The following is a 13,379-nucleotide window of genomic DNA, read 5'->3' as shown; positions in this document are numbered from 1 at the left end:
CCCCTGGATACATGCCCAGGAGTGGGATTGCTGGATGACATGGTAAGTCTATTTTTATTTTTTTGAGGAATCTCCATACTGTTTTCCATAATGGCTGCACCAAACTACATTCCAACTACAGTGTAGGATGATTCCCTTTTTCTCCACAGCCTCTCCAGCATTTGTCATTTGTGGATTTTTTAATGATGGCCATCAACCACTTTTTTAAAACTTATATTGTGAAATATAACAAATGAAACAAAAGGGCATTAAACTTAAATGTACATTTTTAGCTGTATCAGTTTTCTGGCAGTGATTTCTTCTCTCTCCAAAGAACAAGCTGATACCACCATTTCTTGTTTGATGAACTGTCAGCATTATCTCTTGGCTTTTCTACTGTGATAAGTGGAAATTAAGTTCACTGATAGCACTGTTCCTTTCTTTGCTGTATTTACACTATTTCAGGTCTTCCCTTGGTTACCACTGAAACTTTAAATAACATACTGTTCATCTCTTCTTTCCTTTACCCACTCTCTCTGGATCCTCCCAGGTAAGATGAGGATGATTCCCCAGGCTCACCTGGGGCCAGCAGGTGCTGGGCTTGGGTACAAAGGCAGCATCAGCCAATGGGCTTGTGCCTGTGAGCCAAGAGCATGCTGTCTGCTTGGGCCCCATCCTCCTCTGGGTTCACCGATTTTGTCCCTGAACTCTGAACAGGTGGAGGCCTGAGGGTAAGAATTCAGGTGGGAGAGCTGTTAGGATTACCTCTCACCCCTTCAAAGCCCAAGCCAGCTGCTAAGCCTGCTGCTAACCTTTACTAAGGTTTCTAGGTGTGGTGTGTCACACAAGCTTATCTCCCTGGAAATGTTTTTAAAGCGCATTAAAAAGAGCAAAAGGAAGCAAATGCAACTAATATTTTTAAACCACTTTATAGAGGTATGATTGACACAAAAAGCTGTATGCATTTAATGTATACAACTTGGTGAGTTTGGAATCATGCAATTAATTTTAATCATAGGTTTTATTTAACTCAATAGAGTGAAAATATTGTTTCAACATGTAATCAATGTAAAAAATTATGAGTTTTTTAAAATTGAAGTATAGTTGATTTATAATGTTATGTTAGTTTCTGGTGTACAGCATCATGATTCAGTTACACATATGTACTTTTTTCATATTCTTTTTCATTATAGGTTATTACAAGCTATTGCATATAGCTCTCTGTGCTATACAGTAGGTCCTTGTTGTTTAGTTATTCTGTAGATAGCAGTCTGTATCTGCCAATCGCAAACTCTCAGTTTATCCCTCCCTCCCCACTACCCTCCTTGTTAACCATAAATTTGTTTTCTATGTCTGTGAGTCTCTTTCTGTCTTGTAATTGAGAAATATTTTATACTTTTTTTAACACCTTTATTACAGTATGATTCCTGTACAGTAAACTACACTTATTTGAGATGTACAATTTTGAGATGATGAATTTTGATAGATGTTTTATACTCTTTTTTGGTACTTGGTCTTTGAAATCTGGTGTGTATTTTCATTTGTATCACATTTCAATTTAGATGCTAAATTTTCATCAGAAATACTTGATCTGCATTTAAATTTTTTAATTTATTATTGAAAATGTAGATTTCTATACCCAAATTCTTCTACACATAATTAAGTTTTTCAGTAACTGAATTTGAGTATCAGCTTTTAAATTTAAAGCGAAGTAAATTTCATAAGTTCAGTAGCCCTGTGTGGCTGCCATATTGGACGGTATGGGTTAGACCGAGGACGAAGCAGGTGATGCCAACAGGCCCCTCCTTGGCGGGACAATCACAAATGCCCACATGAACTTTCCTTCCGTTCGGTGGCTTCTGCTGCAGGAACAGAGCCGTCTTGCCCTGATGTCGCCCTCACGAGGGCCCCGCAGTCCCAGTAGGAGTGGGAGCTGTGCTTCTCCTGCAATGTATACTGTGTACTGTGCTTATTTTTATGTATAACTTCAGATACATGGATAAATGCTATGAATAAAAATGTAATAGGGCTTATTGTACTGGTCAGGGTTCTTCAGAGAAAGAGAACCAACAGGAGAAATACAGAGAAACAGAGAGAGAGACACAGAGAGAGTTACAGGAAAAAGCTGAGATTTATTATGAGGGATTGGTTCATGCAGTTACACAGGCTGTGGAGTCCCATGACCTGCTGTCTGCTGCAAACTGGAGACTCAGGAGAGCTGGTCCTTCTAGTCCAAGTCCAAAGGCCTGAGGACCAAGAGAATAGTTGGTGTAAGTTCCAGTCTCAGCTTGAAGACAATCAGCAAATTCTCCCTTACCCCATCTGTTCTGCTCAAGTCTCCAGTGGATTCCGCTTTACTCAGTCTACTGATTCAAATGTTAATCTCATCCTGGAACACTCTCACAGACACATCCAGAGTAATGTTTAACCAAATCTCTGGGCACCCTATGGCCTAGTCAAGTTAACACATAAAATTAACCATCACATAATTAACACAACATTGTAAATCGACTATACTTTGATAAAAAATTAACCATCACATTTACTATTATGGGTATTGAGGGGGATGTGTTATTATCATAGTTAATAATAATAATAATTATTATTATTATTATTGATAATAACAAGAAAAAACTAATCATTGAACACATACTATTTACCAAGCACTGCATATACTTTTATTGTATTATTTGTAATTCTCAAAGCAGCTCATGGGTAAGATAGTGCTACTATACCCATTTCACAGATGAGGAAATTGAGGCATATCCACATTTAGTAACTCGTGCGAAATCAGGTCTCTGGCAAATGGCACTTTGAACCGAACTAGTGATGCTAGTGCCTGCTGTCTTAGTCACTACGCTAAGCTGCTTCCTTTATTTATTATTTCATTAAAAACGTTTAAAAATCTGGTTCTGCCCTCAAGGAGCTTCCATATACCATCTGTGGTTTGGAAGATAGAAGTGAGGGCAGAGAGATGAGTCCGCCATGTCCACAGGAAGACGAGGACTTGGCCTAGATCTAAAAGGACAGGTATCCACTGGGCTTCCATAGTTGTGGAGGACTATATTCTCCAAGTTGGCCACCAAAGATCTCCTATCCGACATGACTTTCCTACAAAGTGATATTGACCCATCTCCCAGTGAGAAATGAGATCTACGGCCCCTCCCCCTGAGGCTGGGCTGGATCATGTCTATGGCAGAAGTGGTGCCAGAGGTCTACCGGGGGTCTCCTGGAAGCTTGCTTTTTATTTTATTTTATTTATTAAGTTTTTAAATGGAGGTACTGGGAATTGAACCCAGGACCTTGTGCCCACTAAGTGTGCACTCTATCACTGAGCTATCCCCTCTCTCCTTGGACGCCTGCTTTTGGAACCCAGTTGCCCAACTGTGAGAAGGTCTAAGCCACATGAAAAGGCCCCATACACAGGTGCTCAGAATGACAGCCCCAGCTGAGGGCCCAGCCAATAGCCAGCATCAGCTGTTGGATTCTTGAGTGAGGGACTGCGGTATAAAAAAAACAACCCTATGTGATCTTTGTCCCCAATTCCTGGCACAGGGCTCCTAACACCTTTGGAATTTCCTGAGTGATGGGAGTGTCTTTTGTTACTCAAAAGGAGACCTTTTCCAGGATACCTAAATTTATGCTAATAAACTGGCTCAGGCCTGGGCCCTGAGATAGCTTCAGGGTGAGGGCTGAGCACTGGAAAAACCAACCATGAGATTAGAGGATTGGAACCCGCCCCTACTTCCAGAGATAGGACTGGGACTAGAGATTGAGTTCAGTCTTGTGGCCAGTGATTTAACCAACTGTGTCTGTGTGATAAAATCCTGCAACCATGGGGCCGGAGGAGCTGCTGGGTTTGGGAGCACACCTACATGCTGGGAGGATGGGGTGTCCAGATTGCATGAGGAGAGGGCATGGGGGCTCTGTGCTTCCTCCCACCTTGGATCTCATCCTAAACAACTCTTTTTTTTAAAAAAACACTTTATTGAAAGATGAGTGATGTGCAAAAAGCTAGACATATTTCGTGTATGTAACTTGATGAGCTTGGAGGTAATCATACACCTGTGAAACTTTCCCCACCATCTCTGCCCTAAATATATTCATCAGCTCCACAGTTTCTCCTGCCTCCTTTTCTTATTATTATTATTTGTTATAAGGGGGAGGGTATAGCTCAGTGATAGAGTGCATGCTTAGCGTGCACAAGAGCATGCACAAGATCATGGATTTGATCCCCAGTACCTCCAGTTAAATTAAAAAAAACCCTTAATTACCTCCCCCCGAAAAACAGAAACAAACAAAAAAGAACACTTAATGTAGGACCTGCACTCCTAGCAAATTTTTCCACATACAGTACAGTGAGATTAATTCCGGGTGCCATGCTACGTGTAGCTCTCTAGGACTTACTCACCTTCTAAAACTGAAACTTTGTACCCTTTGACTAACACCTGCCCGTTTCCATCTCCCCTCATCCCTTTGGCAACCACTATTCCAATCCCCGCTTTATGAGTTTGACACTTCTAGGTTCCTCGTAGAAGTGGCATCATGCAGTATTTGTCCTCCTGTACCCGGCTTATGTCACGTAGCAGAATGTCCTCCGGGATCATCCCTGTTGTCACAAATGGCAGGATTTCCTTCCTTTTTAGTGCTGAATTATATTCCATTGTATCGTAATGGAATCTTCATCTGGCTGTTTGTATCCCTTTTAATAAACCAATCATCATAAATATAGTGGTTTCTGAGTTCTATGAGTCATCCTAGTGATCTGTCCAACCTGAACAGGGGCTGTGGGAACCCCCAGATTTATAGCTGCTCTATCAGAATTACAAGTGGCCCCCAGGTGGTGGCATCTGAAGTGAGGGCCATCTTGGGGGACTGAGCCTTTACATCTGTGGAGTCTGACACTAACGCCAGGTCGTTAGTATCAGAACTGAGTTGAATTGTTGGACACCCAGGTGGTGTCCAGGAACTGCTGTGTTGGAAAATGCAGAGAGCCTTCAAGCCACTCTCGCTACCATCTGACTGCAAAAACATGAGGGACCCTAAGGGAGAACCACTCAGCAGAGCCCACTCAACCCCCGGAAACGTGAGACATGGTAGCAAAATAGTTGTTGCTGTTTTAAGCCATGGGGGTATTGGTTGTGGAACACTGGTGACTAAGGAGGATCAGGATTCCAGGGAGAGACACTGGCACCATCAGAGGTGAAAGGATGGGAAACAAAGGGTGGGAACATCATCAGCTCTGGTTCTTGGGTTGCAGGCAACAGAACGCTGCTCTGAATCAAGGAAACAAAACAGATGAATGGGAAGAATACTAGGGAGCTCAGAGAATCAAAGGGAAATATGAGTAACCAGGACTCAGAAAAGACACAATTCAGGGCCAGTCTGGGGACCTCCAAGATCTTCTCTTTGGGGCAGATGTCACAATAACTTAGACCCACTGCCTGAGGACTCTGTGCCCCTCTGCCCAAGTTTCCATTCCTGGGGAGGGGGAGGGGGGAGGCTGGTTGGCTGCCTGCTGGGAAACAAGGAGGAACCTAGTGACTCACAGCCCACCAGAACCATAAGGAATGAGATCGAGGAAGTCCCCCAAAAGAATGGGAAGTTGAGGTTGAGCATGCAAAACCCAAAGAACTGTTCACTGGATTCACTGCCAGTGACAGAGACTTAAAGTGACAATAACAGCATGGATGACAATACTGCAGAAAGGGAGCAGAGTGTGTGCACAGGGTGTCTTGGGATGATTCTGGGAGGAAGCCACACTTCTTCTTACATCCCATTGGCTAGGGCTTAGACACATGACCACGCCACACTGCAGTGCAGGCTGGGAAATGCTGGCCCTGCTAGAAATTCTTTTGCCCCTAAGGGAAAAAAAGACTGGATCCAAGACAATGAGCAGGTTTTGCCACACCCACCATGTGCCATCTGGCACTCATCTGTATGTCTTCCCACATATTTAACATTTGTTTAAAGTTACCTTTTTAAAAATTTTTGTTTTTAAATTTAAAAATTTTTGTTGTTTTTTTCTTGGGGGGGGTAGGTAATTAGGTTTGTTTGTTTGTTTGTTTACTCATTCATTCATTCATTCATTCAATGGAGGTACTGGGAATTAAACCCAGGACCTTGTACATGCTGAGCAGGTACTCTACCACTGAGCTATAACCTTCCCCCCATATTTTACATTTTTAAATACTCTCACCCCCAACAATGTACCCACCATAATCTCACACTCAACCCTGAACACACTCCCTGTCCTCAGGTCCGAGTTCTGCAAGAACTCCAAATCCAGTACCTTTGGGGAGTGTCCTCTTCCTTTCAATCCCATCTCATTTTTTTGCATCCTGTGGACCAAATGGAAGTTTAACTGGCACCAACTCACTTTGTATATAACAATGAGAAAAAGGAAGAGGAAAGAGATACAAACATTTAAAAATAATAATATGACACAGAATGCAAGGAAATGCAGGTAGATGCCAGCCCCAGTCTCCATTCCACAGTCACCAGCCTGTAGCTGGCATTTATCACTTCCCTTTTTCACTACCTTTTCTGAGATCCTCTTGCTTTTGGCTAGCATCAAAAAAAAATTTTTTTTTTTTAGTTACTTTGCTCAAAACTTCTTTCCTAAAAGGTCTGAGCCCTTAGTGGTCCAGCCCATGCAGGGATTCTGGCATCTTTTAAGACCTGTATCCTTGACATTATTAATCATCTATTGCTGGGTAATAAATGACTCCCAAACTTAAAGGCTTAAAAGAACAATAAACAGCAAGCAGTGTTTTGTAGCCTGACTGTGACCACTTCCACGTCACCCTGTGGAGCTAGGGAGGCCCTACGAGCACACATTCACAGTACCACAGTGGGAGAGAACTAAATTATCAAGCAGAGAGAAACACGAATAGGTTATTCAATGTCTCCTTTTTTTGTCTTCAAGCAACCTGCATTAAAAAAAGGCATCACAGGGACACTTCCTTTTGTCAAAAATAAAAATTTGAAATGAGACTATAGAGGACTCCATATCAATTCCTAGAAGTTAATTTGTCATTTACATTATACCTAGCTTTTCTGAAGCTGTATAAAATTTCAGCATTTCATGGACGCTAACAATTAGATTTTGTAATTTATTTCACAACGGTTAACATCAAGGAAAGTAACCTGAGTTGACTTAGGTGACCCTGACTTTTGGAATGTCATGCATTTCGTTCTGACACATTCTTGGAATGATTATTCAGGCAAAAAATATCTATTGTCCATCTGCTACGTGTCATGAACATCATTAATGTTAATGGATATTGCTAACAACAAAAACCACATTACTAAGCTAAGGAAAACTTTTGATACTTTGTGGCTTAAGAGAAATGTTTTATTTATTGTCTTTGGGTTTTATTTTTATTTAAACTCTTTGTTAAAGGTATTTTCAAATATATAGAAAAATAGAAGACCATAACAAACTCGTAGGTACCTAATACCCAGCTTCAATCACCACTATAAGCCAGTCTTGTTTCCTCTATCTCCCCACTGCTGACAGTGCAGTGAGGACCTTAAAGCAAATTCCTTTCAGCATATAATTGTGTTTATAATTACCTCAGTGTGACTCTCCAAGATAAAAACTCAATAAAGTAGCTCTAATTACATTAGCACACCTAACACAATAGTTTTTATCATCAGAAATACCTAATTCACAGCCAAATTTCTCTATCTCAAAAATAATTTTTTAAAACAAAAATATGGAATTTTTTTAATGTATGCAACAGCAAGGCAGAGTCACAGAGCAAATCTCCACATCTGCATCACTTGATTTAACAGTTAGCAATTTACGGGTAATTTTGAGCCATCGATAACCACTCTCCTCCATGCTCATTATTTGGAAGCAAATTCCTTATATCATACATTGAATCTGTAAATATTTGAACAGGCATTTCTAATGGATAAACTTTTTACAAACTTAACCATTTTACACCTTAAAAAATAATTCCTTATTCAAGGAAATCATCAAATTTTCCCTCTTCCCTCTCCTTCCTTTCTCTTAGAGGTGACTATTTTTGAAACCAAGTCCATACATAAATCTCTAAAGTATCTTTTTTTTTTGAAGTATAGTCAATTTACAATGTTGTGTTAAGTATCTTTTAATTTATTGGTTCTCCACTACTTTTTCTCTTTTTTTTAATGTCACAATCTGGACCACGTTGTTGTAGATGGTTAACATGTTCCTCTGAATCTGGATTCAGGTTCACATTTTTTTTCCCAACAATATTTCATCAGGAGTCACATGTCTAGTTTTTCCTTTTTGTGATGTTAGCAGTCACCAGTGATCATTGCTTTAGATTATTCACTCACTAAAGGCTGCAAAATGGTGCTGTTCTAATTCTAGCATTCCTGCTTTCCTTGTTAGCTGGACCCCCCTATTAAGAGTAACCTTATCAACTACCCTTATGGACTACTCGCTCATCCTGAAGTACGGTGAGTACAGGTAAAGCAGGGTGAATGCTTCAGCCCTTCCCTTTTATTTACTGGTTTACAGAAAAGTTTGTCTCCAAGCATTTTCCTAAGGTGACCAGTGAGACTGGTTTTTGTTTTGTTTTGTTTTGTCATTGAGTCCTGGGCTGGGTTGAATAATGTTCCCCAAACTCCAGATCCACCCAGAACCTAAGTATGGGAACCTGTTTGGCAACAGGGTCTTGGTAGATGTAATGAAAGATGAGGCCTCATTAGAGCAGGGAGGGCCCTACATCCCATGACTGGTGAGTGTCCTTATAAGAACAGGAGAGGACGCACACGGGAAAGCTGGCCGTGTGACGACAGAGGCAGAGACCGGAGTGATGCAGCTACAAACCCAGGGAGGCCAGGATTCCCGGCAACCTCTAGAAGCTGGAGAAGGCAAGGAAGGATTGGTTGTCCCCTGGAGCCTTAGAGGGAATGTGGCCCAGACAACACCTTGATTTTACACTCACAGCCTCCAAACTGTGAGAATAAATTTCTCTCGTTTTAAGCTGCCTCGTATTAACTGAATACAGCAGCGCTAGGAGGCGAATACAGATACCATGATGAACTCACGGATTTGCCCATATTTGGTATGTTTCATTCCATTGTCGTTATTATCCCATATGGCGCTCAAATGGTCCCATTTTTGACCAGTGAGAACCTCTTTAAGTTGGCTCCCGAGTCTTTCTGGCACAACCCTAGCATCTCTGAGAATTCCCTTGCTGTCTGGTGTGACAGGAAATTTCAGGCTCATTTTGTACACTGCGTGCCCCAGACTGGTTGAAGGAGAGGTAATCGGGAGTCAACATTACCAACCTCGGGTTTCAACCAGTCTTGGGTCTATGTGCTTGTGGTCAGCATGCAGTTAACTTCTTCCACCTGGTGGGGATTTCAGTATCTGCAAAACGGCTCAAAGATATGGTTCAAGATATTATCTACTGCCCTTGAAGAGGAATTAAAGGTCCTTGACTCTTTTATCTTGCTTGACTATTTTTCTTTGCTTCTGCATTTCCTCACTTCTCTGATTCAATTTGCTCTTTGGAACTTGGGGAAGGTCTTGGAGGCTAAAGCTTTTCCACAAACAGGAGGCAGGTAGTGGATATGTGAGGGGTCTGTGCTGGGAAGGCCCCATAGGATCCTGCTTGGTTACATACACACTCACATTTTTAAGATAAATACATAGGAATTCATACCATACCTTCAACTTAAATTCATAATTATAGTATTTTATTTAAACTCACCAAACTTACATGGGCAAATCCTTTCTCCCACACCAGAACTCCCTGTTCTCAATAACAGTAACATATTACAATACATACATACACATTTCAGAATAGCAATAGCAAAGTCACCACTAACAACATGATTATTGAAAACAGTTTAGGAGTTTATCTCACTTTTTTATTTTTTGTGTACAGTCAAATTGCAGTTATGACGCTTCAGGGAACAGCTTCTCTCTGTGTGTGATGCCACCAACTGGATACACAGGTTCATCTGTTTCATTTTGCTTTTGGTTTTGAAGGTTTAAAAGTTTTTCTTTTTAATTTTGTGTTATAACTGTGTAAAATACTCACATGGTTCCAAACACACATTCTACAACACAAAGCATATTCAGAGAAATATAGCTTTTATCTCCATGTCCTTGGCCCTGGTCCCTCCCTCTCACTAAAGTGTTTTAACCCACTTTAAAACAAATTTATGGTTTGTCCTTTTATCTAAAGAATAAACAAGAGGCCTCTCCTCGTAAATAGGTATATATTTTAGAATATATGTATATTTACATGTACCGGTGTATGTACTCCTCCTTCTTTCTTTACTAAGCAGTGGTATTCTTTTATTTTAGTTGAAGTATATTCAATTTACAATGTTATGTCAATTTCTGGCGTGCAGCATAATGTTTCAGTCCTACATATACATACATATACTCCTTTTCATATTCTTTTTCATTGTAGGTTACTACAAGATATTGAATATAGTTCTCTGTGCTATACAGAAGAAACTTATTTTTCATCTATTTTATATATAGTAGTTAATATTTGCAAGTCTCAAACTCCCAATTTATCCCTTCCCACCTCTACCCCCCCAGTAACCATAAGTTTGTTTAATATGTCTAAACAGTGACATTCTATGAATACTTTTGTCCCCCTTACTTGTTCCACTTAAGAATGCTCCATGCTAGTACTGATTCAACAACTCATGTTGCCCTCGATCTGTTGAAATAAATGTCACGTGCCTGGAAAGAACGCTTTAGCAGGAAGCTGGAAACACATTTTCTCAAAACGGCAGCTCAGCTCCCTCCCGTGTTGAAATCTATCCCACCTTTCCAGGTCTCCATGGGAGTGAGCAAAGGACTAGAAATGACTTCTGACCACCATTTGGGATCATCTGTGTCCATCCTCTCCTCGGGGTGCCTGTGAACCAGAGTTGAACATTATTAATTATAATGATTATTAATGGATCCACCGAACGTGCATCTGAAGGACTCAAAGGCTCTGAGTATGCAAATAGCTACTGCTTTTTGGGTGTCCTCTACCTGGTGAGGATGTGCCAGGTGCTGTGCATCCCTGATCGCATCCATTTCTCACAACTATACTGTAGGATAGATGTCCTTACCCTCATTTTACAGAACCAGGTCACAGAGCCTCGAGAAGGTGCTGGACCCGGAACCAGGCTTGCTGGTGCTTTTCTCACCAGGTCGTGCTGAGAAGAAAAGAGGCTTTACTCTTCCCTCACCCGAGACGCTGCCCTGACGGCAGGAGGGAAGATCATAGGCAAACCACCCGGATCCTGATGATCAGTTGTTAATAAATAAAATTAGTTTCCTGTTTGCCCCTAACTCTTTTCTCTTTCCTCCTCTCATAATTTTTTTGTACCTCGATGAAAATATTTTTCACACTGACTTATAATTAGTTCTGTCTGTTTCTCAAATTAAAATTAGCAGAATGTCTTCCCAGGGATGCCAGAAAATTGGGGCTGAGTTAAATGCAAAGTCACGAGGCTAGACTAATTTACCAGCCTCCTCTGTAGCGCAGAACTGGTTAACCTCAATACACGGTAAACCTCAAATCTCTTCAGTGTTTCTGTATGTTCTCTTTGACCTCTTACTATGTCTAACTACAACAGGCTTCTTACCTTGCTCAGTTAAGCTTTATGGTAATTTTGTTTGCCATTGTTTATGGCAACCAAAGAGCTTGTTAAAAATGCCTCCACACCTCAATGGCATTTAGAGACAAAGAATGAGTAACCAGGGAGGAGATACATACATATCTCACATAGCCAAAGCCCATCTGGTCTTTCAACATAGCTCTAATAAACAGGCTTGCCAATTCCCCACCCGTGAAAATCTTCAAAGGCCTGAGAATAAATTTAGCTGATCTCCAAACCTGTTCTCACATTGTCAGAGTGATTTTGTGTCTTTTGGCAAATTTTCCATTGAAGACCCCTAGTGTTTAAATTCTATTTTCCTAAATACTGTGTAAGGAAGTGTTCATTCTGCTTTGGGAGGGCACGGTTTGAAAAACAGCGGTAATTCAGCAGCATGTGTTCTCCAGGCCTCAAAGATAGCACTTTGAGGATCTGAAAGGAATCCTCTGAAAGCACTGAAAGGAAAACGTGGATCACAAAAAAGTGAGATTTTTTTAACGTCAATGATATATGCAGCAAAATGTAATGCTGGAAAAGTAGGGGAAGTTAAAGGTTGTGCACATTATTTGAAAAAATATTTCAATAATAAAACCAGCCAAAAACTAAAAACCTTCAAATATCTATTTCTTGGCCCAAAGCCTGAAACGCAGTGGGTAGTAAATATAGTGTTACAGAATATCAGAAAGTACAGTTCTTGGCCATTTTTCCTCTCGGATTGGCCTGCTCCCAATTCTCAGCAGTGTACAATCTTTCACTACTTTTTTTTTACTTCACTAATAAAAATCTTTAAAAAAAAAGTACAATTCTTTTTATACAGTAGACATATAAAGAAAAATGATAACACTAAATAAATCAGTCATAATAACAATACTAGAAATGTTTTATGTAGTTTATAATCTTCCCCTTTGCATTATAGGCAGATAAAATGAAGATTTTTTTTAAAAAGATTGTGACTATGAATTCATTTCAGGATAGAGAATTTTTAAAATGAATATCACAAATCCATTTTGAGGCAAAGGGTTTTTAAGTTTAAATACATTTAAATCCATTCTTACCCTGTTCCTTTCTACTTTCTCTCTTTTAAAGGACTTAAGACTTGCTTTTCATTTAACCAATTAAAAAATTTTACACCTGTACCACGTTTCCAAACTTTGTCTTGGGGAGGCAGAAGTAATAACATGAAATACTTTATTTGAAACGAGAAACGAGGTGTCTATCTTAACGCCACGCAAACCTTTAATAAAAATCTATATGCTTAAGTAAGAATGTAAAAAATCACTATCAAAAAAAATCCCCTCAAACATAATATTGTACATCAACTATACTTTAATTCAAATAATGATATTGTAAAAAACATAAATAAATAAAGTTTAAAAAATCCCCTCAAAACCCCAGAACAATAGACGTTTTGGAAGTTGCAATATTTTTACTTTTTATATCAGAGGCTTTAATTCATATAATTATTAAAAGATTACACTATATGTAAGTCGACACTGTAATCCACATGAGGAGAAAGTTCTGCCTATTGGCCCCAAGGAGCTTCCCTTTGTTTCTTTTTTAATTGTGGTAAGTCACACAAAACACAAAACTTGCTATTCTAATAATTTTAAAGTTTAGCAGCATTAAGTACTTTTGCGTTATTGCTGGACCCTCCAACGAAATCCCACCTTTCACCCCCTCCCTTTGTTTTTAATCTTCTCGCTTACCATTAGGGGGCAGACGGAGACAGCGCATCAGCAGGCCTCTCCGCGCCACCTAGTCCACGCATGCGCATATCACCT

At 40.1% G+C, this 13,379-nt stretch overlaps 1 long non-coding RNA gene across 1 annotated transcript; it reads right to left on the bottom strand.

Moving 5' to 3' along the window:
* Positions 1–2,091: 2,091 nt before the first annotated feature.
* On the bottom strand, positions 2,092–13,370 carry LOC140687171 (uncharacterized). Its single transcript, XR_012061325.1, has 3 exons — positions 13,305–13,370; positions 10,688–10,865; positions 2,092–2,225 (listed from the first exon to the last, which is right to left on the bottom strand). It is a non-coding gene; the product is annotated as an uncharacterized lncRNA (long non-coding RNA).
* Positions 13,371–13,379: the final 9 nt, after the last annotated feature.

Source organism: Vicugna pacos, chromosome 18 (genome assembly GCF_048564905.1).
Source record: "Vicugna pacos chromosome 18, VicPac4, whole genome shotgun sequence".
NCBI classification, from domain to species: domain Eukaryota; kingdom Metazoa; phylum Chordata; class Mammalia; order Artiodactyla; family Camelidae; genus Vicugna; species Vicugna pacos.
Note: the sequence above shows the minus strand (reverse complement) of the source record. Positions and strands in the feature narration are given on the sequence as shown.